The following is a 22,620-nucleotide window of genomic DNA, read 5'->3' on the forward strand; positions in this document are numbered from 1 at the left end:
TAGTGATATCCTACGGCCACATATTACGGGGTAGTGATATCCTACGGCCACATATTGCGGGGTAGTGATATCCTACGGCCACATATTATGGGGTAGTGATATCCTACGGCCACATATTGCGGGGTAGTGATATCCTATGGCCACATATTATGGGGTAGTGATATCCTACGGCCACATGCCGCTGCATTCTTGTTTTTGTAAAATCCAAATTGGTCCAACAGGTATTTAAAAGGCAGTTCCCAAAATATCAAGTTGTCCAGGAACTTTAGGATAGGGAATAAGTGGCTGATCACTGATGGTCCAAACATAGGGACCCCCTTAAATCCCAAGAGCCCCAAGAATGGGTCTGTACCATCCTGAATGAAGTCGGGGTGCACATTCTCAGCTGCTGATTGATTGGCTATGGGACTGTTGAAAATCTACGGGTGCAGCGTTCGCCAGCCTCATAGACAATAAGTGGCGCAAAGGCTGAGCATGCGCCACTCCACTCAGGACGGAGCTGCACAGCGTCATTCTCGGAGGCCAGAGACTGACCTTGGGATCGCTGGGGGTCCCAGTAATGGTAACTCCAATCAGCACGTTATCCCTTAGGCTGTGGGTTACTTGACTTTTTGAGGAATACACCTTAAATCTAAGATCCAATAATCCACAAATTTGGATACATTGACTTTCATCGTATAGACCAGTGTGTGATGTAGACATAAAAAAAAAAGGAGAACATGTTTTTTAATAAAGTTTGCAACAGAATTGTTTGGTTTTGCCCAGGATTCGTTTGTTTGTTTTTTACCCCAGAAGCAGCGCCACCTCTTATCCATAGGTTGTGTCTGGTATTGCAACTCATTCTCACTCGTGATTGGGGCAATATCATACACCGGCCGTGGACAAAAATGAAAACAAAGCAAAAAAAAAATACAAGGATTAAGAAAACAGTAATTTTGACTTTGGTTTTCAGGGCTTTTTTGGCATTCACAGTGCGACAGAAAAAAAAAAGTTAAAATGCACCAAATTCATAGGCCGTGCTGTGGATCTTACGTAGCGCTTTGTTAAGACTTGAGTTCACAGTACAAGTTCGAATGAGTTTGGACCGCCCCCATGGGCCCCCATGGGACAGTGGGGTACTCAGTACCAGGTTCTGCGGTTCACAGGGGGATGTCACGGTGGCTGACCCGGTCCGTGGCCCTGGGGGGTCCGTGTAAATGGGAAAGGTCTTTAAAGGGATAAGGTTTGTGTTTGTGACGCCACCTATGGTATCCGGTCAGGGTGACCGAAGCTGCTTTAAGGGGTCCGCTGGGGTGATGTTATGGCAGCTAGATGGTATACCTTCCCACAGGTGAAGTATGTCCCCAGGGCTCCCGGTGTGTAGATGGTGGATGGTGAGAGGCGCAGAGAAGAACGAGGACACAAGGTTGCAGTCTCTTTACCTTTTACTGAAGACTTCAGCATCCACAGTCCAGGGCACCGGATCACAGGGTAGGCAGAGTCCGGCCGGTTTGGAGGCAAATCCAGAGTCCCCTTGTACAGGTGGAAATCAATAGCCTTCCTTTGCGCTGCAGTGTTGTAGTTCCTTATTGCCTAAGGCTTCACATAAGGGTCTCACAGATGTAATGTCTCTCTCTGTCCCCCATATAGGATAGGACAATACCCGTATGACTGGTGGCTTGAGGCAGTTTATAGGGACTCTATCATGCCCCAGACTTTAAGGGGTGCCACCGTGCCTCCTGGGTGTAGAGCGGACAGGTAACTTGCAATTAGCTGTCCTGCCGGTCTCTGGAGCAAGGCATAAAGGTCATTACTCCCTCGGTGTTCCGGCTACTGGGCCTCTGCGCCTCAGAAGGAGGCAGCCTGTGTAGGGCTGGTCCCTTTCTGGTATCCTCTCCTTTGCTACGACTTCCTTCACGCTCACTGCATTACAGTTCTGCCTTCTGTGTGTCTCTTCCTAGGAGCTGCAGCTCTGAGGGCATGCACAGCTCCCTGTCCTTCTCCTTCGTTCTCTGAAAGGATCCCACCCCTGCCAGGGACCAACTCACTGAGGGGAGCTCAGCCAGCAACTAACTTTCCCTACAGGCGACCAGTTTTACCTATGTCAGGAGTGACCTAATAAATAGGAGCAAGAGCTCCCCCTGGTGGCCTGGAGTGTGAAATCTGTTGCATGTTTGTGATACCTGGATGCAGTTATCCTTCTTTGCCTCCAAACGTAGCATCACTCTCCCCGAGAGGAAAGCAATACCACTGCGACGACCAGGACCCTGGGGCACCGCAAATCAGCCCTTTGAGATTCTGCCACCATTTGGGAAGTGTCATACGGCCGTATAACTGGGACAAGGATCGCAACACAATGCTCGGACTGGCTGGCGGCTCTCACATGTGTCACACTTGGGTGGGGAGAGCCGACGGCCAGTCCGGGCATTGCGTGATGACTAGTGTTGAGCGATACCGTCCGATACTTGAAAGTATCGGTATCGGAAAGTATCGGCCGATACCGGCAAAGTATCGGATCTAATCCGATACCGATACCCGATACCAATACAAGTCAATGGGACTCATGTATCGGACGGTATCCCTGATGGTTCCCAGGGTCTGAAGGAGAGGAAACTCTCCTTCAGGCCCTGGGAACCATATTAATGTGTAAAATAAAGAATTAAAATAAAAAATATTGCTATACTCACCTCTCCGACGCAGCCTGCACCTTACCGAGGGAACCGGCAGCGTTGTTTGCTTAAAATTCGCGCTTTTCCTTCCTTCCGTGACGTCACGGCTTCTGATTGGTCGCGTGCCGCCCATGTGGCCGCGACGCAACCAATCACAGCAAGCCGTGACGTAATTTTAGGTCCTTCAGTATTTTAAAATTACGTTCCGGCGTTGTGATTGGTCGCGTCGCGGTCACATGGGCGACGCGACCAATCACAAGCCGTGACGTCACGGGAGGCAGGAGACGCGTGCATTTTAAAATGCGCGCGTGTCCAGCCTCCCGTGACGTCACGGCTTGTGATTGGTCGCGTCGCCCATGTGACCGCGACGCGACCAATCACAACGCCGGAACGTAATTTTAAAATACTGAAGGACCTAAAATTACGTCACGGCTTGCTGTGATTGGTTGCGTCGCGGCCACATGGGCGGCACACGACCAATCAGAAGCCGTGACGTCACGGAAGGAAGGAAAAGCGCGAATTTTAAGCAAAGAACGCTGCCGGTTCCCTCGGTAAGGTGCAGGCTGCGTCGGAGAGGTGAGTATAGCAATATTTTTTATTTTAATTCTTTCTTTTACACATTAATGTTGTTTCGATACCGATACCCGATATCACAAAAGTATCGGATCTCGGTATCGGAATTCCGATACCCGCAAGTATCGGCCGATACCCGATACTTGCGGTATCGGAATGCTCAACACTAGTGATGACTAGTGTTGAGCGATACTTTCCGATATCGGAAAGTATCGGTATCGGAAAGTATCGGCCGATACCGTCAAAATATCGGATCCAATCCGATACCGATACCCGATCCCAATGCAAGTCAATGGGACGAAAATATCGGAATTAAAATAAACCCTTTATAAACTTGTAGGTTCATTCTACATGAAGGAAAACAACTAAGAATAATGTAGGATGTATTGGGGGACGTGGCGGAGACATTAAAGGCACAGAGGTTTAGCCCAATGTAATAGAATAGCAGGATTTTGGGGGTTTTTTATGACGTTCGGCGGTAGAAAGATTTTGACTATGTTAATTTTTTTTTTTATTTTGTCAGATATTGATGTTTCACTACTTCCACGCCCTTCACCTTCTTTTTTACTTCTCCCACACTTTCTTCTTCATTATCCTCATCATCAGCTTCTTTGACATCAACTTCTTCACCTTATTCATCTTCTTCTTCATCTTCTACCTATTATTTTTTTGGTTACATTGTTCATATTCTTTTTATTTTACTATTATCTTCATCATATTCTACTTCTTCATCATATTCTTATTTGTGACAGGCATTCCCGTAGTTGTTATCTATAAAAGTTTGAAGATTACACCTTCCGTTCTGCCTGTCACAAAAGAGTTACATTTGTCCGCGTTCAGTTTGGCCTGCAGCATCAGGCTTTATCCAGGGGCACCACGAGGAGGAACGGACTCACCCCCATACACTGCTTAGTCTTCTTCTGCTTATAATTTAGATAATATTTTTTGCTCTGATATTTAGTGTTATGCTTAATGTTCTTCTGCTCTTTGTTCTGCAGCCTCTTGTTCTTCTGCTTCTCGGTCTTCCAGGTCGTCGTCGTCTCCAGGGTCGTCGTCTCCGGGGTCGTCGTCATCGGGGTGGTCTTCAGGGTCGTCGTCTCCGGGGTCGTCGTCATCGGGGTGGTCTTCGGGGTCATCGTCTCCAGGGTCGTCGTCATCACGGTGGTTGTCGTCTCTGGTGTCGTCGTCATCTTAGGGGTGGTCTTCCGGGTCATCGTGTTTAGTCTCTTGAACTTGGAAATGTAGCAGAAGGTACAAGAAGGCTGAGAAAATGCCGAGAACCAGCTGATGGAACTGGAACTCGGATGGCTACCCGAAGGTCCAAGAGCCAATGGAACTACCGAGGACCAGCTGACGTTACTGGAACCCAGTTACTAAGCAGGAGGTACCCGTGCCTGAAAGCACTACCAAGGACCACCTGACGTTGGTGGAACTCGGATACCCAGAGGGAGGCACCTAAGCCAAAGGCTCTGCCCGGAACCAGCTGACGGTACTGGAACCAGGATGGGGAGCAGAAGGTACAAGAGCAAAAGACACTGCCGAGAACCAGCTGACGGTGCTGGAACCCGGATGGGTAGCCGAAGGTCCAAGAGCCAATGGAACTACCGAGGACCAGCTGACGTTACTGGAACCCGGTTACTAAGCAGGAGGTACCCGTGCCTGAAAGCACTACCAAGGACCACCTGACGTTGGTGGAACTCGGATACCCAGAGGGAGGCACCTAAGCCAAAGGCTCTGCCCGGAACCAGCTGACGGTACTGGAACCAGGATGGGGAGCAGAAGGTACAAGAGCAAGTGTCTGCGTGGCTTTTGCAGGACACGATGCCGGCTGCACAGCAGGGGAACAGCTGGCGGTGCTGAACCCCACTGACACATTGGCTGGTGTTTTTCTCTGTGCAGCTAGCAGTACCGGGCCCCAACTGGCGGTGTTGGAGCCCGGGGTCAGCAGGAGGAGGAGATGGAGCAGAGTGTAGGCCGAAGCCTGCACTGGCGGCAGCTTTGGGTCTGTTGTGCCTGCGTGGCTGTTGCAGGACACGTTGCCGGCTGCACAGCAGGGGAACAGCTGGCGGTGCTGAACCCCACTGACACATTGGCTGGTGTTTTTCTCTGTGCAGCTAGCAGTACCGGGCCCCAACTGGCGGTGTTGGAGCCCAGGGCTCTGCAGGGGGAGCAGAGTGTAGGCCGAAGCCTAATCGAACCAATTTCAAAGGTAACCTTTAACCCCCCCTCAGGGGTTACAAAGTAGAAGAGCCACAGCTTATGCAGCAGTAGTGGTGCACAAGTCAAAGGTTGCTCTTTTAATTTGGCTCCTTGCACACGCTGAATGGAACACGTATAACATTTAGCCCTTTATACAGTCAAACTGTGTTGGAGGCGCGAGTTCCCTTTGTAATGAGACGCAGCACAGATGTCAAGAATCCCACCTTGGTGCTGGGTGCAGCCTCCTGAGCGTTGTTATTTGCTGTACAGGAGTCTGCGCTGTCGTGTTATCCCCTGGCCTAGCGCTGTTAGCGCTGCCCATGTTCTGGCATCATTTAATGTCGGCCGGTGCGGTTCGCGATGACCATGAATCCCAGCCCCGCAGTGTCTTAACATTGTTAAAACACTGCGGGTCTGGGATTCATGGCCTGGCGCAGCACATATGTTCGCCTCTCACACTCGGGTCCTTACACCCGCTTCAGACTGTGCGGCGTCATCTGATCCCTTATCGCATGCCACGGCCATGAAGCCGCACAGTCTGAAGAAGGCGGAAGGAGATGAGGGACAGGTGAACTGATGCACTGCTCATGCCCATCAAACACACCCTCGCAGTCCCAAGAAATAAGACACCGAGGGGCGTTGTGTGGGTCAGGGCGGCCGCAGAGGCGCAGGCAGCCAAACAATGATGCCAGAAGACGGGCAGCGCTACCAAGGGGGTTGCAGCGTGTCATTACAAAGGAAAGTCACACCACCGGGACGGTTAAATGGTCACACAGAGGACACATTTTAGACGTGTTTTCCGTTCCACATGTGCGAGGAGAATACGTTTATGAGCCACCTTGCACACATGCAGCATTACCGCTGTACAAGGTGGCCTTAAAAACGTACAAACGCCTGGGGGAGGGGGGACAGGTTCCCTTCAATTTCAGTTCTTGTGTCTGCGTGGCTTTTGCAGGACACGATGCCGGCTACACAGCAGGGGAACAGCTGGCGGTGCTGAACCCCACTGACACATTGGCTGGTGTTTTTCTCTGTGCAGCTAGCAGTACCGGGCCCCAACTGGCGGTGTTGGAGCCCAGGGCTCTGCAGGGGGAGCAGAGTGTAGGCCGAAGCCTAATCGAACCAATTTCAAAGGTAACCTTTAACCCCCCCTCAGGGGTTACAAAGTAGAAGAGCCACAGCTTATGCAGCAGTAGTGCTGCACAAGTCAAAGGTTGCTCTTGTAATTTTTCTCCTTGCACACGCTGAATGGAACACGTATAACATTTAGCCCTTTAAACAGTCAAACTGTGTTGGAGGCGCGAGTTCCCTTTGTAATGAGACGCAGCACAGATGTCAAGAATCCCACCTTGGTGCTGGGTGCAGCCTCCTGAGCGTTGTTATTTGCTGTACAGGAGTCTGCGCTGTCGTGTTATCCCCTGGCCTAGCGCCGTTAGCGCTGCCCATGTTCTGGCATCATTTAATGTTGGCCGGTGCGGTTCGCGATGACCATGAATCCCAGCCCCGCAGTGTCTTAACATTGTTAAAACACTGCGGGGCTGGGATGCAGGGCCTGGCGCAGCACATATGTTCGCCTCTCACACTCGGGTCCTTACACCCGCTTCAGACTGTGCGGCGTCATCTGATCCCTTATCGCATGCCACGGCCATGAAGCCGCACAGTCTGAAGAAGGCGGAAGGAGATGAGGGACAGGCGAACTGATGCACTGCTCATGCCCATCAAACACACCCTCGCAGTCCCAAGAAATAAGACACCGAGGGGCGTTGTGTGGGTCAGGGCGGCCGCAGAGGCGCAGGCAGCCAAACAATGATGCCAGAAGACGGGCAGCGCTACCAAGGGGGTTGCAGCGTGTCATTACAAAGGAAAGTCACACCACCGGGACGGTTAAATGGTCACACAGAGGACACATTTTAGACGTGTTTTCCGTTCCACATGTGCGAGGAGAATACGTTTATGAGCCACCTTGCACACATGCAGCATTACCGCTGTACAAGGTGGCCTTAAAAACGTACAAACGCCTGGGGGAGGGGGGACAGGTTCCCTTCAATTTCAGTTCTTGTGTCTGCGTGGCTTTTGCAGGACACGATGCCGGCTGCACAGCAGGGGAACAGCTGGCGGTGCTGAACCCCACTGACACATTGGCTGGTGTTTTTCTCTGTGCAGCTAGCAGTACCGGGCCCCAACTGGCGGTGTTGGAGCCCGGGGTCAGCAGGAGGAGGAGATGGAGCAGAGTGTAGGCCGAAGCCTGCACTGGCGGCAGCTTTTGGGTCTGTTGTGCCTGCGTGGCAGTTGCAGGACACGTTGCCGGCTGCACAGCAGGGGAACAGCTGGCGGTGCTGAACCCCACTGACACATTGGCGAGGTGTTTTTCTCTGTGCAGCTAGCAGTACCGGGCCCCAACTGGCGGTGTTGGAGCCCGGGCTCTGCAGGGGGAGCAGAGTGTAGGCCGAAGCCTGCACTGGAGCAAGTTGAAAGGAAACCTTTAACCCCCCCCCCAGGCGTTTGTAGCTGGAAGAGCCATCGTGTACAGCACTAATGCTGGAAAAGGTAAACTTAGCTCTTTTAATTATGGTCCTTGCAGATGCTGAACCTAACACTTATGAAATGTGTCCCCTCACAGCGTTCAACCGTCCGGTAGGTGGAACTTTCCTTTGTCATGTGACGCAGCACAGCCGTCATTTTTACCCCCTTGTCGCCGTGCGCCGCCTCCTCAGCGTTGTTTGAATCTGTCCCGGAGCCTGCGCTGTTAGGTTACCCCTTGGCCATGCACACATTTTGCGCTGCCCGTCTTCTGACATCATTTGCTGTCAGGCTGGCTGCGCCTGTGCGGGTGCGCTGTCCGAGATTCAGCCTCGCGGTGTCGTCTAATGTAATCCCACCGCGGGCCTGGGATCCGTGTCCATGCGCAGTGCATATCCTCGCCTCTCACACCCCTCCCAACGGCTTCTTAAGACTGTGCGGTGTCACGGCCGTGGCATGCTATTAGGGATCAGCTGACACCGAACAGTCTGAAGAAGCCGTAGGGAGGGGAGTGAGAGGCGAGGATATGCACTGCGCATGGACACGGATCCCAGGCCCGCGGTGGGATTACATTAGACGACACCGCGAGGCTGAATCTCGGACAGCGCACCCGCACAGGCGCAGCCAGCCTGACAGCAAATGATGTCAGAAGACGGGCAGCGCAAAATGTGTGCATGGCCAAGGGGTAACCTAACAGCGCAGGCTCCGGGACAGATTCAAACAACGCTGAGGAGGCGGCGCACGGCGACAAGGGGGTAAAAATGACGGCTGTGCTGCGTCACATGACAAAGGAAAGTTCCATCTACCGGACGGTTGAACGCTGTGAGGGGACACATTTCATAAGTGTTAGGTTCAGCATCTGCAAGGAGCACCACGAAAAGAGGCACTTTTTCCCTTTGCATCATTACTGCTGCACAAGGTGGCTCCTTCAGTAACAAACGCCTGGGGGGGGGGGACAGGTTCCCTTAAATTTAACTTGTTGTGCCTGCGTGGCGGTCGCAGTACACGTTGCCGTATACACAGCAGGGGAACAGCTGGCGGTGCTGAACCCCACTAACACATTGGCGAGGTGTTTGGCTCTGTGCGTACAGCACTTCTGGACGGCAACTGGCGGTGTTGGAGCCCAGGGGCAGGTGGAGGAGGAGGAGGTTGGAGGAGGTAGGAGGGATTGCCACACACACAGCAGGGGAACAGCTGACGTTACTGAACCCCAATAACAGAGGAGGGACTGTTGACTGTGCGTACAGCACTTCTGGACGGCAACTGGCGGTGTTGGAGCCCAGGGACAGGTGGAGGAGGAGGAGGTTGGAGGAGGTAGGAGGGATTGCCACACACACAGCAGGGGAACAGCTGACGTTACTGAACCCCAATAACAGAGGAGGGACTGTTGACTGTGCGTACAGCACTTCTGGACGGCAACTGGCGGTGTTGGAGCCCAGGGACAGGTGGAGGAGGAGGAGGTTGGAGGAGGTTGGAGGAGGGATTGCCACACACACAGCAGGGGAACAGCTGACGTTACTGAACCCCAATAACAGAGGAGGGACTGTTGACTGTGCGTACAGCACTTCTGGACGGCAACTGGCGGTGTTGGAGCCCAGGGACAGGTGGAGGAGGAGGAGGTTGGAGGAGGTTGGAGGAGGTAGGAGGGATTGCCACACACACAGCAGGGGAACAGCTGACGTTACTGAACCCCAATAACAGAGGAGGGACTGTTGACTGTGCGTACAGCACTTCTGGACGGCAACTGGCGGTGTTGGAGCCCAGGGACAGGTGGAGGAGGAGGTTGGAGGAGGTTGGAGGAGGTAGGAGGGATTGCCACACACACAGCAGGGGAACAGCTGACGTTACTGAACCCCAATAACAGAGGAGGGACTGTTGACTGTGCGTACAGCACTTCTGGACGGCAACTGGCGGTGTTGGAGCCCAGGGACAGGTGGAGGAGGAGGAGGTTGGAGGAGGTTGGAGGAGGGATTGCCACACACACAGCAGGGGACCAGCTGACGTTACTGAACCCCAATAACAGAGGAGGGACTGTTGACTGTGCGTACAGCACTTCTGGACGGCAACTGGCGGTGTTGGAGCCCAGGGACAGGTGGAGGAGGAGGAGGTTGGAGGAGGTTGGAGGAGGTAGGAGGGATTGCCACACACACAGCAGGGGAACAGCTGACGTTACTGAACCCCAATAACAGAGGAGGGACTGTTGACTGTGCGTACAGCACTTCTGGACGGCAACTGGCGGTGTTGGAGCCCAGGGACAGGTGGAGGAGGAGGAGGTTGGAGGAGGTTGGAGGAGGGATTGCCACACACACAGCAGGGGAACAGCTGACGTTACTGAACCCCAATAACAGAGGAGGGACTGTTGACTGTGCGTACAGCACTTCTGGACGGCAACTGGCGGTGTTGGAGCCCAGGGACAGGTGGAGGAGGAGGAGGTTGGAGGAGGTTGGAGGAGGTAGGAGGGATTGCCACACACACAGCAGGGGAACAGCTGACGTTACTGAACCCCAATAACAGAGGAGGGACTGTTGACTGTGCGTACAGCACTTCTGGACGGCAACTGGCGGTGTTGGAGCCCAGGGACAGGTGGAGGAGGAGGAGGTTGGAGGAGGTTGGAGGAGGTAGAAGGGATTGCCACACACACAGCAGGGGAACAGCTGACGTTACTGAACCCCAATAACAGAGGAGGGACTGTTGACTGTGCGTACAGCACTTCTGGACGGCAACTGGCGGTGTTGGAGCCCAGGGACAGGTGGAGGAGGAGGAGGTTGGAGGAGGTTGGAGGAGGGATTGCCACACACACAGCAGGGGAACAGCTGACGTTACTGAACCCCAATAACAGAGGAGGGACTGTTGACTGTGCGTACAGCAATTCTGGACGGCAACTGGCGGTGTTGGAGCCCAGGGACAGGTGGAGGAGGAGGAGGTTGGAGGAGGTTGGAGGAGGTAGGAGGGATTGCCACACACACAGCAGGGGAACAGCTGACGTTACTGAACCCCAATAACAGAGGAGGGACTGTTGACTGTGCGTACAGCACTTCTGGACGGCAACTGGCGGTGTTGGAGCCCAGGGACAGGTGGAAAAGCAGAGGAACACAATGTAGGCCGAAGCCTGAGAAAGTCGAAAGGGAACCTTTAACCCCCCCCCAAGGCGTTTGTAGCTGAAAGAGCCAGCTTGTGCAGCACAAAAGATGCAAAAGGAAAAGGTGGCTCTTTTCATCATGCTCCTTGCAAACACAGAACTAAACACTTATAAAATGTGTCCCCTGCAACCGTAAAACCGTCCCGGAGGTGGGACTTTCCTTCGTAATGTGACGCAGCACAGCCGTCATTCCTACCCCCCCGGCGCCGCGCACCGGCTCCTCAGCGTTGGTTTATTCCGTCCCGGAGCCTGCGCTGTTATGTTATCCCGTGGCCAGGCACACTTAGCGCTGCCCGTCTTCTGGCATCATTTGGTGTCAGGATGGCTGCGCCTGTGCAGCCGCGCTGGCAGAGAGCCCGCCTCGCAGTGTCTTCTGATTTAATCCCACTGGGGGCCTGGGATCCATGGCCATGCGCAGTGCATATCCTCGCCTCTCACTCCCCTCCCTACGGCTTCTTAAGACTGTGCGGTGTCACGGCCGTGGCATGCTATTAGGGACCAGCTGACACCGAACAGTCTGAAGAAGCCATAGGGAAATGAGTGAGAGGTGGAGGTTCAGATATGCACTGCGCATGTCCATGGATCCCAGGCCCCCAGTGGGATTAAATCAGAAGACACTGCGAGGCGGGCTCTCTGCCAGCGCGGCCGCACAGGCGCAGCCATCCTGACACCAAATGATGCCAGAAGACGGGCAGCGCTAAGTGTGCCTGGCCACGGGATAACATAACAGCGCAGGCTCCGGGACGGAATAAAACAACGCTGAGGAGCCGGTGCGCGGCGCCGTGGGGGTAGGAATGACGGCTGTGCTGCGTCACATTACGAAGGAAAGTCCCACCTCCGGGACGGTTTTACGGTATCAGTGGACACATTTTATAAGTGTTAAGTTCTGCGTGTGCAAGGAGCTAAACAAAAATAGCTACCTTTTCCTTGTGCAGCATTACTGCTGCACAAGGTGGCTCTTTCAGTAACAAACGCCTTGGGGGGGGGGACAGATTCCCTTACATTTCAGTTGTTGTGTCAGCGTGGCGGTCGCATGACACATTGCCGGCTACACAGCTGGGGATCAGCTGACGTTACTGAAACCCAATAACACTGGGTCGTATGTTTTGACTGTGCAGACGGCACTTCTGAGCCTCAACTGGCGGTGTTGGAGCACAGGAATTTAAGTTCAGGTGGTAGAAAGATGAACACAACAGGAGACCTGGATAACGTATACAGTGACCTAATTATTTAATCAGGAGGAGGAGTGGCAAATTCCTGCGAGATCCAGGCCTTGTTCATTTTCAGGAAAGTAAGCCGGTCAACGTTATCGGAGGATAGTCGCATGCGACGGTCAGTTAGTACACCACCTGCAGCACTAAAGACACGTTCCGATAATACACTGGCCGCAGGGCAAGACAGCACCTCCAATGCATACTGGCTTAGCTCTGGCCATGTATCCAGCTTTGAGACCCAAAACTTGAAAGGGGAAGAGCCGTCTGGGAGTACAGCAAGAGGGCAAGACATGTAGTCTGTCACCATCTGACGGAACCGTTGCCTCCTGCTGACTGGAGCCGTCTGTGATGGTGTAGACTTTTGTGGGGGGCACAGAAAACTGTGCCACAGTTGGGCCATACTGGTCTTGCCTTGGGCAGAGGCACTGCTTCTGCTCCCTCTTTGTGCAGAGCCTCCTCCACTGCCTGGACGCACTGAGCTGCTTTGTAATGCACTAGCAGCACTTCTCTCAGTTGGAATGGAGAAGATGATGGAATTGACCAGTGTGTCTTGGTACTCCCGCATTTTTCGCTCCCGGTTCAACGGTGTGATGAGGCTTTCTACGTTGTCCCGGTAGCGAGGATCGAGGAGGGTGAACACCCAATAATCAGACATGTTGAGAATGTGGGCGATGCGGCGGTCGTTTCTCAGGCACTGCAGCATGTAATCCACCATGTGCTGCAGACTGCCAACTGCCCAAGAAACGCTGTCCCCTGCTGGAGGCGTGATCTCTGCCTGCTCGTCATCACCCCACCCTCGCTGTACACACTGAGTACTGGACAATTCGGTAACTCCCTCCTCTGGACGGACGTCTTCCTCCTCCATTGACTCCTCCTCATCCTCCTCATAAACTGTCCCCTGCCTACGCGTTTGTGAGGAACCACGTGGCGCTGACTGTCCAGAAGATGATGGAAATGGTGAATCCTCATCCTCCACCTCTTCCACAACATCATCCCTTAGCGCTTGCAGTGATTTTTCAAGCAGGCAGATAAGGGGGACAGTCATGCTGACTAGTGCATCATCTGCACTCGCCATCCGCGTGGAATAATCAAAGGGACGCAAAACCTGGCAGACGTCATTCATAGTGGCCCACTCTGTGGTTGTGAAGTCTGTACGGCGCTGACTGCGACTTTTTTGCGCCTGAAGCAGCTGGTACTCCATTACAGCTTGCTGCTGCTCACACAACCGCTCCAACATATGTAACGTGGAATTCCACCTGGTAGGTAGGTCACATATGATGCGATGTTCCGGCAGGCGGTGTCGGCGCTGCAGAGCCGCAATGCGCGCTTTTGCCATGCTGGAACGCCGCAAGTGAGCACACTCTAGGCGGACCTTGTGCAGCAGTGCATCAAGATCCGGATAGTCCCTCAAAAAGCTCTGCACGACCAAATTGAGCACATGTGCCAGACATGGGATGTGAGTGAGGTTGCCGAGGCCCAGAGCTGCCACCAGATTTCGGCCATTATCACACACTACCATGCCTGGCTGGAGATTCGCTGGCACAAACCACACATCGCTCTCCTGCTTGATGGCATTCCAGAGCTCCTGCGCTGTGTGGCTACGATTCCCCAAAAAAATTAATTTCAACACGGCCTGTTGACGTTTGGCCACGGCTGTGCTCATGTCGGTCGTAACAGGTACACGTTCATCACGGGTCCATGTGGAGGTGGACTGTGACGGCTCCTGCAGCGATGATTCTGAGGAACTGGTGTAAGAGGAGGAGTCAATGCGTACAGAATGGATTCCTGCAATCCTTGGAGTGGGCAGGACACGTCCTGCGCCACTCGCACGGTCTGTACCTGGCTCAACGACATTAACCCAATGGGCAGTGAGGGAAAGGTATCGCCCCTGTCCATGTTGACTGGTCCACGCATCGGTGGTGAGGTGGACCTTGCTACTGACGGCGTTCAGAAGCGCGTGTTTTATGTGTCCCTCCACATGCTTGTGCAGGGCAGGGACGGCTTGCCTGCTGAAGTAAAAGCGGCTGGGCACATTGTACTGTGGGACTGCCAATGACATCAAGTCACGGAAGCTGTCAGTCTCCACCAGCCTGAATGACAGCATTTCCAGTGACAGCAGTTTGGCAATGCCTGCAGTCAGAGCCTGTGCTCGTGGGTGGTTTGACGAGAAAGGCCGCCTTTTCTCCCATGCCTGTACTACCGATGGCTGTAGACTGGGCTGGGAGTGTGTGGATGACTGGGAAAGTGGTGCTGCGGGTGGAATTACAGCGGGTCTCTGGACAACAGGGCCAGAGGTTCTTCCACGGCGATCCTGGGAGGAAGCCGAACCAGCTGCGTGTGAGCTAGAGGAAGAGGCAACACGAGCTGAAGAGGTGGTAGCTGCCGCTGTTGGTTGGCCTACCTCTTCAGTGTGTTTTTCTAACTCCGCCGGGTGCCTGTTGCGCACATGTTTCCACATGTTGGAGGTATTGAGGTTGCTGACATTTTTCCCTCTTTTGACTTTTTGATGACACACGTTGCATCTGACATAGCAAATGTCATCTGCAACTGTGTCAAAAAAGGACCAGGCACTGCAAGTCTTGGGAGCGCCCTTTTTGGCTTTTGGAAGAGACATGCTCCTAACGGGTGCCAAAGCGGAGGCTGCAGGCTCCGCGGTCTTCCCCCTCCCTCTCCCTCTTTGGGCCGTACGGGGAATCTCTTCCTCAGAGCTGCTCCCACCACCTTCCTGTCCCTCACGCCAAGATGGGTCGCGGACCTCATCATCTACACTACCCTCTGCCCCCAACTGCTCCTCCTGGGTAGTCTCAGCAGCAGAGCACGCACCAGTAAGTGGCACCTGAGTGTCATCATCAGCTGATGCGGCCTGCGATGTGGTGACCGGAGCCACTGGCCCACCCGCCTCTTCAGAGGAAGACAGAAAAAGCTGTTGGGCATCACTGCACCCTGCCTCTTCTTCCATTTCTCCAATGCTGCTTGGCTGGCCCCCTGTTTCCAAGCCAAGAGATTCAGAGAACAGAAGTAGAGACGGCTCCTGTCCTGGGCTCTCTGTCTGCCTGGGCAATTTGGCAGGTGGTGAAGAGACAGATGGCTGCTCTCCAGTGCTCTGTGTCTGAGAGGATGTGGCACTAATGGAAGTTGATGCATTAGCTGCCATCCATCCGACAACAGCTTCAATTTGTTCTTCACGCAGCAGCGGTGTACGACGCTCTGACACAAAGCTGCGCATGAACGACTGTTGCCTGGTGAAAGTGGGTGCTGATGAGTCACCGGTGCCCGCAGCAGGCACAGAATCCCCACGTCCCCTCCCTGCTCCGCGCCCACGCCCACGCCCACGTGCCTTACTCACTGCCTTCTTCATCTTGGTTGACTGATAAAGATAAGCAGAAAAGTACTAACGGATTTGTGTGCTTATTCCTGAGCAACTCCTCCTAACAGGTATAAGAAACACTAATTTTCTAAAGTGTGGACTAGACTTTAATATGAGCTAATGTGGCCTACAGAAATGTAAAGTGGTGTCACTGGTGTGTTTGGTGAACTTTATTATTTATTTCTTTTTTGGGGGCTGAACTGACAACAGATAGAGCTGCAGTCACACAGAGACCGTGCAGACAGACGTAAACGGCGCTGCAAGGCCCAAAAACCCTCCTCTACTTTATCCTATGTAGTGTTTTTCCACAAATTAGCTGGAGACGGGTGGAAAGACACTAATAGGATTTTTTTAAATTAATTAGCAGCAGACTACACTACTTGAAAAAAAATTTAAAATTGATTTGGCGGTATGACGCAGTGAACAACCCTGAGCTGGAGACAACCAGGCTACGGCTGCTCACAGACTACAGGGCGAGCTGCAGTCACACGGAGACCGTGCAGACAGCCGTAAACGGCGCTGCAAGGCCCAAAAACCCTCCTCTACTTTATCCTATGTAGTGTTTTTCCACAAATTAGCTGGAGACGGGTGGAAAGACACTAATAGGAATTTTTGGAAAAAATGTGCAGCAGACTACACTACTTGAAAAAAAATTAAAATTGATTTGGCGGTATGACGCAGTGAACAACCCTGAGCTGGAGACAACCAGGCTACGGCTGCTCACAGACTACAGGGCGAGCTGCAGTCACACGGAGACCGTGCAGACAGCCGTAAACGGCGCTGCAAGGCCCAAAAACCCTCCTCTACTTTATCCTATGTAGTGTTTTTCCACAAATTAGCTGGAGACGGGTGGAAAGACACTAATAGGATTTTTTTGAATAAATTAGCAGCAGACTACACTACTTGAAAAAAAAAAAAAAAAAAGAACAGTATGAGGCAATGAACCACCCTCCCTGAACTGAATACAACCAGCTATGGATGGCCTATGTGGCTGCACTCAGACTAGAGAGTGGGCTGCACTCACACACACACACACACAGACCTTGCAGATCGCTGTGAAAACAGCGCTACAAGGCAAAAGCAAGGTGAATAGTAGGTGAACACAGCGGTTGCTAAATTAGCCTTTGGAAAGCACAAAGAAGCAAATCGCTATCTCTAAACTGTCCCTCAGTCAGCAAACAGCGTCCTGTCACTAACTGAATTCACAGCAGAGTGATCGCAAAATAGCGCCAGCGACTTTTAAACTGCATCATGACATCATTTCAGCAGCCAATCACAGCCTTGCCAGTAGTTTCATGCCCTCCATGCTAAACAGGATGTGCCCACACTTGGAATCATTCTCATTGGCTGAATTTCGGAATTTTGAATCTGGGAACTTCCGATTCCGGTATCCGATACGCGGCAAGTATCGGAATCCCGGTATCGGAATTCCGATACCGCAAGTATCGGCCGATACCCGATACTTGCGGTATCGGAATGCTCAACACTAGTGATGACCTCTTCCGAGTTACACAGCCGACTGACTCTTCCATCAGGCTGATTTCCAACTTCTCCTCACATCATTTACTGTGTTTTTTTTGCTGTTTTGTTTTTTATGCCTATTTGCAATTGAGCAAGTTGCTGAAAGAATCTTTAGAGTTGTGCATGAATTAGTTTTCTTTTCAGTGAATTTTGGATGTGTATATATAGATATATAGATATGTTCTTTATGTAATTTGTGTCTCTGGATCAGAGGAGAACCTGAGTCCTAATGGAATAATTAGAGAAGAATATTTCATAATGTGACGAGGGCAGAACAGAAACGTCTCTCTGTACTGATCAACATCGCACCTTCCAGGAAATTAGATTTTTTTTTTCTCCAGGTTTTTTTTTTTTGGGGGGGGGGCCATGGGGGGGTTTGATTAGAGCTTAATAACACAAGAAATCTGCAAATCTCTCTGCAGTCAATTAGAGCATGCACTGTGTCTAAAATCTATCCTGTAGGGTTATTCTCGTGCTCTTCGCTGGATAACATTGAAAGTGTTTGTAAAAACAAGAAACTTTGCAATTTACTTCTCATTAAAATTCTTTTTCATTCTCAAGAAACTGAGGCCTCACCTATTATGTTGTCTACTGCCTATTGCCTAGAGTGCCGGCCACCTCTGCCGTCTATCAGCGGTGGCCGAACATGTGCAGATCCTACAAGCTCTTTCCAGTAGATCTTGTAAGCGCTGATCATCTGAAGTTGAACGGACCTCTGGATCTGGCCAAATTCAGTGCAACTGCGCTCCTCTGATGCTGCAAAGGCAAAACTGCCACCAACTGCACAATCGGAGAGCGCACAATCCGGACCAGCGGCTGATTCAGTCATCCAAGAAGGAGCGCGGAAAGTCCAGAGGCCGAGACACGATGAGGCGATGAGATTAGAGAAGCAATCACAGCACGTCCAACGGAATATCCATGTATCTATCTATTATATGTGTCTATTTATTTAACACTTTGAGTGTTTTCATGATTAGCATATCTAGGAGAAAGCATTCCTTTATTTATTTATTTTTGCTTATTTCTGGTATTTTTCTTTGCACTTTTTTCTTTCTGTTCATGGTACTTTTTCAGCAGATTTTTTGGATTTGGCCATGGCATTTTTTCACACTCTAGAATTTTTCCTATTAAAAATGTAATTTTTGGCTATTTTTACAATTTTTCAAAGGGAACTGTATTTTCAGCAAACTTTGCATAGATTAATAGAGCAGGCAAATATAAGAAGCTTTGTAATGTATCTTATGGAAGAAATCAGCCGTCTTCCCCTCCTGAACTCATCATCCATCATAAAAGAGCAGCTCAAGTCCTTCTTGCTCAGAGGAGGGAGATGACAGGTGCCATGTGGCGGAGTTCATTATTCTCCATGGAGTGGGGGAGGAGGAGATGGAGCAGAGAAGGGAGCAGAGAGGAAGACAAATCCCTGCTGCAGAGCTTTGTAAAGCGTTTTATCCACATCAGAGCTTGATTCAGATCCGCGCAGCTCAGCTCTGCTGTTAATGTCCTCCATGTTGCTGCAGCTCATCGCTCTTAGCTACAGAGTGAATGAAGAGCAGTAACCTGTCTGTGCTGTCTATGGGAGAAATCACTGCAGCTCCTCTCCCAGCAGAGGATTGTAAATTACAGGTGAACCCTGCAGAGGGGAAAACTTGTGAGAAGGCAGGAAACGTCACATAATGGCCAGAAATAGTGTTATTCTTCATGTGCGCACACAGGACTCTGTATTCTGATTATTTACACATTGCGTCTTTTATACGACAGTGCACATGCTGCATTTTCCCAGCCAAAACCACTTTTGTAAACTGCTTTCCCACAGCGGTTTCGTGGACTGCTTCGCCGTCACTCTTGCAGCAGCGCTGCCGCCGGCATCTTTTACTCTATAGTTTCAAATATAGAAAACAGGCAGCCTCCCAGCTGTAGACGACCAGACTTATTCAATAAACCAGTTATTCTTCTGTCTGCTTCATGGTTTCCAAACTCTGAACCGATTATAAGACGTGACATAAGACTGAAGGTGCACAAAGGCACGTTGTTACGTTGCTGTGTTACATTATTGTTACATTGTTGTGTTACGTTGCTGTGATACGTTGGCACGTTGTTACATTGCTGTGTTATATTGCTGTGATACTTTGGCACGTTGTTACATTGCTGTGTTACGTTGCTGTGTTACGTTGCTGTGATACGTTGGTACATTGCTGTGTAACATTGCTGTATTATATTGCTGTGATACGTTGGCACATTGTTACATTGTTGTGTTACATTGCTGTGTTATATTGCTGTGATATGTTGGCACATTGTTACATCGCTGTGATACGTTGCTGTGTTAATTGTTATGTTACATTGCTGATACATTGTCTGCCAACGTACCACAGCAATGTAACAATGTGCCAACGGTCGCTGTGCCCTGTGTTACACTGTGTTCACTGTTTGCAGTGCTTGTTCAGAATGATTCTGCCTGAAAAATATGTTGTGTGCAAAAACCCACATGATGTTTTATGGAAGATTCTTCATGGTTTATGGTGTTCTTAACATTATTTTTGCTTTGTCGGAATCATTCTGGTCAGATGTAAATCTTTCTACTGAATTATGAAATGTATTTTTGTTCAAGGTGTTTTGTTGGTGTTTTTTACGCTTTTTTAGGCTGTTGTCATAACAAAAAACACATAAAATAACGAAAATGAAATAAAATGCCGTATGGACGAGGATCTCTTTACATTGTCTCCAGTAGTACAGTCCTGTAACCCTCTGGTCCGTGGACCCCGGGTCGTGCTGGCATTTCCCCCTTTCTGGCCAGGTTTGCCGGACGGTGCGGAGGATTGATTTGTATTTCTGGAGCTTTTCCCATCATATTGTGATGCTGCTGCTGCTGCACTCAGGCGAATCTCCGGGAATAGAAACTTCTGACAAGTTACAGAGAAGTCTTTGAATGCGGAGAGGTTTTTCCATGAGCGTCTGGCATTGTTAGTGGGAAGTTTCCCCCATGGATTAGACAGACACTAAACTTAGAAAACACAGTAGCGGCCGCTGCCATCAGCCGGGTTTGATGCCACTTGCATGTTCTGCCTCCTTGGCTGACAGCCGCGCGCTATTCCTGAAGTTCTTGACTTTTTTCCAGTTGTTACTGCACTTTTCTGTCTCAGTGGTTGGAAGTAATTAAAATATCAGAAATAAATGTGAATCTTCCCACAGGAAAGTTCTATATCTGAGACCTCAGCATTGTATCGAGCAGCCGCGTACCACGTCTCGCTCTTCACGGATTGTGGCACTACTACTCCCAGCAGGCTGAGCGGTATCTGGGGAGCCACAGACGCGATTCTGTGCGTTATGCAAAGAAGACTTATTTATTGTAACAACAAAACATGTTGCAACTTTTCGCTTTTCATTCACTTATTCCACATTTCCTGCCCTGGACAACCTGGGATGTGGAGTCACTGCCACCCTAGGACACCAGGGACGTGAACGTTAACTCCTTATTGTCCTGAGCTGCACTTGGCTCATGTTAACCCCTTACTGCTGTAAACCAGCTGGGATGCTGGGATTAACCCCTTCTACTCTTGGACACCAGAGATGCTGAAATCCTTGGCTAGACCAGCAGGGACTGAGACTTTAACCCCCTAACACCCACCTAGTGGGATTCTGAGATTTGCCCCTCCTCTAGACCACAGGTTGTGGATATTAACCCCTTACTGCCCTAGGCCATCAAAGATGCTAATATTAACCCCTTACTGCTTTAGAAAACCTGGGATGCTGAATGTAACTCTTGTCTCCCCTAGGACACCAGGGATGCTGCCATTATTGCTCCAGAGCACAGGGATGCTGTCATTAACCCCTTACTACCAGTGGCGTAACTTCAAACTCATGGGCCCCGATGCGAAAGCTCCAACGGGGCCCCCAAATATTTTAATTCTTGAATACCAATAGTCTTTTTCTATAGGCCAAAGGGACTTTTAGGGCCCCCTAGGCTCCAGGACAACCCCTGCACCTGTTGGTTTTACACCCCTGCTTACTGCCCTACCCCTTGATCATTAGGGATCTTGACATTAACACTTTATTACCCAAGAGACCCATTTCCTACCTCTAGCCCAGCCATGTAACCCCTTCCTTGTCGCAACCCATTGACATTGACCTCTTATGCCCTACAAGCTTTCAGGACTTGCTGGAAGTTGTAGTTTTACAAAAGTCAGAGACCAACAAGCTGGAGAGCAATATTAAGAACTCGGCAATATGTATCTATTTAAGTCTTATGTTCCGATTGGACGGTCAGAATAACCCAGGATTTAACGATCACCCGGTGACACCTAATTCCCTTTACATCTCTTAATTATTTACCAAACTCGCGGCGCTCACGCTCCAAGTTCACGATCCGTAACTAAAGCGCTTCCCCCTCCCCCGTCCTGCCGGCCTTTTTACTGAAGTACATTAAAAAGAAATGGATCTGCGAAACCTCTGCCCGGAAAAAGATCTCATTTGTGGCCTGATTAGTATCTCACCGCACATTACCTTCTGCATAGAGAATATACGCTTCTCCGCAGCCGCCGAGCTTTCTTACCTTTTTATTTTTTGCTAGGTTTTAAGATTTAATTTAAAGATTACGATTTTGAAAATTAAATTTATAGTTTGTGTGTTGACAGCGATAAGGAATAGATTCCGGGCGCATTAATTGAAATATCTGGCGATGTATCTAGCGGGGTGTAAGTGACAGCAGAGCCATTTAAGGCGATGTTTTTCTTTCCCTGCAAATCACGGCTGTAATCAATTGCTCCGGAGCAAAGTAACAATTTTCTCTCCTCCAGAACAGGAAGTCTGAATAATCTCTGTTCTTATGTAATGATGGAATGTGTTCTGGTGCGGCAATTAAAAACTCATTACTACCGTCAGGATTTCACGAGGCGCTCTCTTAATGCTCTAGTTAAGGAAACCTGTCAGTTTCTTCCTCGCCTCAGACACCCCTTGTTTTTGAGGAATGGTTAATTTGCCGCGGTGATGGCGGTCATTACTCATAAACCGCTCTCCGCCTTACAACAATAAGCAAAAAACAACAGCAGATTTCTGAATTGATACATTATAAATTATAGAATCCTTTTTATTACTATGTATCACCGAGGATTTCATGGTGATTGTTACAAAGCTGCTATTAAAAGGCTTGTGTGACTATTCTTGCTTTTTTTTTTTTTGCTAAAAGTTCTTTCTGGAATTGGGTTTTTGGGATTTTTGCAATGTTTGGCTTCTATGTAGAATGAGGTGACTGAGAATCCATCAGCAAGCTCTCTATGGCAGTCAGATGGGGAGTGTCACTTTTTTCATCTCTCTTTTTCAGAATTGATTTATGACCACAGACCACGTTAAAATTGAGGTTGTAAAAGCGAAACAGATCTATAGTTTTAATTGAACTCAATGGTAAAAATTAGTTTTAGCCTCAAATACATTAATTTAAATATAAAA

The 22,620-nt window shown here is 50.4% G+C and overlaps 1 protein-coding gene across 1 annotated transcript in view; it reads left to right on the forward strand.

Moving 5' to 3' along the window:
- Positions 1-22,620, forward strand: part of ADGRL4 (adhesion G protein-coupled receptor L4) — a 167,604-nt gene that overhangs the window by 19,090 nt on the left and 125,894 nt on the right. The window lies entirely within an intron of this gene.

This window comes from Ranitomeya variabilis, chromosome 8, assembly GCF_051348905.1.
Source record: "Ranitomeya variabilis isolate aRanVar5 chromosome 8, aRanVar5.hap1, whole genome shotgun sequence".
In the NCBI taxonomy this organism is placed as follows: domain Eukaryota; kingdom Metazoa; phylum Chordata; class Amphibia; order Anura; family Dendrobatidae; genus Ranitomeya; species Ranitomeya variabilis.